The sequence below is a fragment of the Loa loa genome (genome assembly GCF_000183805.2).
Source record: "Loa loa unplaced genomic scaffold supercont3.651, whole genome shotgun sequence".
Lineage (NCBI taxonomy): Eukaryota > Metazoa > Nematoda > Chromadorea > Rhabditida > Onchocercidae > Loa > Loa loa.
This window is the reverse complement of record NW_018108831.1, coordinates 6,238-10,548: the sequence shown is the minus strand read 5'-3', so window position 1 is coordinate 10,548 and position 4,311 is coordinate 6,238.

Below are 4,311 nucleotides of genomic sequence, written 5' to 3'. Positions count from 1 at the left end.
TTTTTTTTTTTTTTTTCTTAAACTTGTCAACATGCTAAATATGTGTCAACTGTTTGTTGTAAATTAAGCTGTTTACTATTTGACCTTTTCTGCATGTCAAATAGCAAACAATTTTTTGCTTGCAATTCATATCAATCTCCACAATTTATGGGCGAAATACAATTAGTTATGCTATATGTCTTGTAATAATTTATGCAAAAATAATCAACGATTTGAATGAAATAATTTGTTAATTAATAATTATTATTGTAATTATCATGAAGAATACGAGAGGCAGTGTGATATGATAATGATAAATGATAGAAATGATAAATGATTGGTAATAATAGGAAAAGGCGATGATAATAATATAATCAAAAAGGTTGATAAGAAATTTAGATAATGGCATTTCATACTAGCCAATAATGAATGATCAATTAGTTCAAAATGTAGAAAATAAGCTAATTAATTTAATTCGAGAAAAAAAATTTTATGACTGACATTTTTATCAAAGAAATTTAAAAAAAAAAAAGAAGACATTTTTCACTATTTTATCATTGTATCATTCGTAATTAATAATGTTCCGATTTTAATTTCACAAATAAATTGTTATATTTGAATTAGCATTAAAATTAAAGAAGCATGGATTAATATATTATATTCAACGAAAGTTAATAGAATAATATATGATAAAAATTAAAACATTAATTAGTAGAGAAGTATGCAATAAGAATTGAAATACTAATTAGTGAAGTAATCCACCTCATAATTAATTTGCATTAAAATTAAAATACTAATTAATAAAATAATCATTTTTTTTCTTCCCAGATATTTCAATAAAATATTTTATGTATAAATATAAGTTCAAAATTTTTTTAGTATCAAAAAAAAATGGGAAGGAAACATTTGCTTCTTTTATTTTCAATAATTTTTTAACTAATAAAATAACAGATTGTTTAAAAATTTCCATTTTTCTTGTTTTTTTTTTTTGCAGGTAATTAAAATTGAAATGAATAATATTTGACATAATAATGAAATTATTGCAAAAATATTTTTCCTTTTCTTTTCACCATGAAAATTTCATGAAAAATACGAAAGAATTTTTTGGTCTTTTTTTTTAAATTTGAAAAGAATTGGATTATTTCTTCCGAAAGCAACCAATTGTATTTGCATTCCAGCAAAAAGAAATCATAAAATCATAATTTTTCCTTTGCGCTCCTTTTCTTTGTTTCTAGATTAATTATTTATTAATTAAATTAGCTAATCAGGCAACTTAAAATGATAGCTAGTTAATGTTGAGGTATGTGAATGAATGGATTATTATTTGTAACGCATTAATTAATTTGTTTAAATTATTGTAAGCAATACCATGTTAATGGTTAATTGAATAAGTTTTGGCTAATTGCAACTTATATCCCATTCATATTAATTAACTTAAATTTCATCGAATTAGTTTTAAGCCTTTTGTTCTTTATGCAAAAAATAACAAAAAAAAAAAAAAAAGGAACATCTAATAAAGGATAAACTTTTTGTTGTGTTCAATTGAAGTGATATCTCCGCACGATGATTTTAATTATGCATGCTAATTGTAATTTGATTAATTTGAATTATTTTAATTATCGAAATCATTTCCACACATTAGTTTATTATCATTTCGATCAATTTATATTTTAATTAAGCATGGTTGTAATAATTTATTTAATTTGAATTGTCTTAATTATTTAAGTTATTTTAAATCATTTCCATATATTAGTTTATTATCATTTCAATCAATTTATATTTTAATTAAGCATGTTGATAGCAATTTATTTAATTTGAATTATTTTAATTATTCAAATCATTTTTATATATTAGTTTATTATCATTTCAATCAATTTACATTTTAATTAAGCATTCTGATAGTAATTTATTTAATTTGAACCATTTTAATTACATATCAGCTCATTTGTTATCTTTCGTCGTTCTTTTACTCAATTCATATCATTTTTTAATTTCTTCTATTTTTTATTTTAGTAGCTTTTCTCATTTAACAAAAAAAAAGAAAGAAGCGTCTAAAAAACACGAAACAAAAATTAGAATTTAATACATTCCTAACATATTCATCAAAGGAAAAAAACTTTTCAAGTTTAAAAGATTTTTAAATTTTTAAAATTATTTAAATGACATTTCTAAATGATGTTTACATATATATGTATATGTATGTATGTGTATGTGTGTGTATTGTTTGTGCGTATGTGTGTGTGTGTGTGTGTGTGTGTGTGTGTGTGTGTGTGTATGTATGTATGTATATGTATTTGTGTGTGTAGATGTGTGTGCTTATGTATGTGTATGTGTATATGTGTGTGTTGAAACATTTATAAAAATTTCGCTCTGATAATAATAATTATCATTAGCACACTTTTATATATATATCATTCATAATTAGTTAAATAAAAGTTGACAATTAATTGGAATTAAATTTCATGTTAATAAAATATGACAGATAAAAAAGAAGAAGTTGACATGAAATTTTTTGATAAACAAAAAATATTAAAAATTGATAAAGAAAAAGAAGTTGACATGAATGTTTTTGATAAACAAAAAGTATAAAAATTGGCAATTTTTATGAAACAATTTCTTCATTGATTAATCAATTCATTAATTAATTAATATTAAATGAGGGACACTTTTAATGTTCTGATGAAATGATAAAATTATTCGTATTTTTTTAGACTTTTTAATTTTAATATCAAAATATTTGAAATATTTTTGAAAATTTCATAAAATTGAAATTATGATATTTACAGGTTTTACTTTATTTAATCCCTCATAATTTTCGTGTGTTTAATTTCAATTATCTTTATATGCTCAATTTCATTTCATTTTTTTTCGACTCAAATATTTTTTCAGTTTAAATCAAGCTTTACTCTCGAGTTAATAAATTTTGATTGTCTGGATGTTAATTCAGTTCAAAATGCATTTTTTTAATATTTATCAATTCTGTTAAAAATATAAATTTAAATGTTTTTTTTGTCATTTTTCCAGTTTAAATCAAATTTTACTCCCGAATTAATAAATTTTGATTAGCTGAATGCAAATTCGGATGGTCAAAATTTATTAATCCATTTCAAAATATAAATTCCAATGTTTACTTTGATATTTTTGATTTTTGCACTGTGTACTGTATTCATTTTTATTACAAATTTTTAAATATACTTTTTCTTTTTTTTCTTACAAAAAATGTAAATATGAAATTAAATTAGAAAATTTTATTTTAATTTTTTTAAAAATAGGTAAAATTATGATAATTTGAATGCAAAAAATTTGTAGACATGTTAATTATGGATTATAGTTGAATAAAATTAAATTATAACTAATCTTTTGTTTCTTTTTTTTCGTCCCTTTCTTCTGTTAATTTCATATTATTAAATTAATATTTAGTAAAAACTGATCGATAAATAATTTTCTTTTTTCTTTAGCTTTTTTTTTTTGGGATAAGAAACCACTTACTGATAGCTGAAATACAAATGTATTAATACTACTTTATCCCTTTTTTCGTCTATCAAAGTTAATTGGAGGATTTACATGAACATTGTGCATTGAAAATAGAAAAGGCAAGGTAATTACCGGTCGATAAATGAGGAGGAGGTGGTCAGTGAATTTTTGATTTGAAGGTCAATCAAACATTTCTATGGTAAAATGGTGTAGGGAAAATTACGGTACTAATCAAGTGATAGTAGATTGAGCATTTGATGCATTATCACAGCATTTGGGGGAAATATCTTTTCTTTTTTTTTTGAGGATGTTCGAGATTGCGAGAAATTGATAACCTGAAATGATACAAATAACGCATTTAATGATGGTTAATTGCCATAGGCGATTGTATCAATCCAAACATTTTTTACAAAAAAAAAAAAGAATTCGAACAGATTTTTATGACCTTTTAAGATAGTTTGGCAATGATTAATTTGTGAGGTTATTTTATGGAATGAGCGTTTCATTTGTCCTCTCCAATGGTTAACTAATGATTTCTATGTGGGTTAAGGTTACAGGAACTTAAGTTATTTGATGTTTTCTCTCTCTCTCTCTCTCTCTTTCTAGAAAGAATTTCATTACTTACCATTAGTGAAAACATTCCTTTTTAATTTTTTTTTTTTGTCAGAACTAATTATTTGAATTGTTTTACTTGTTAATTGGTAGATAATTTACCTCAATTTCCTCTTCTTGACCTTGAATGTGAGCTGTAAATTGTGAAATATTTTTTGGACATATTTATAAGGAGACATTAATAATGCCAGACGATAGTAATAATAAAAATAATAATGATAATAGTAAAAATAATATTGATAATAA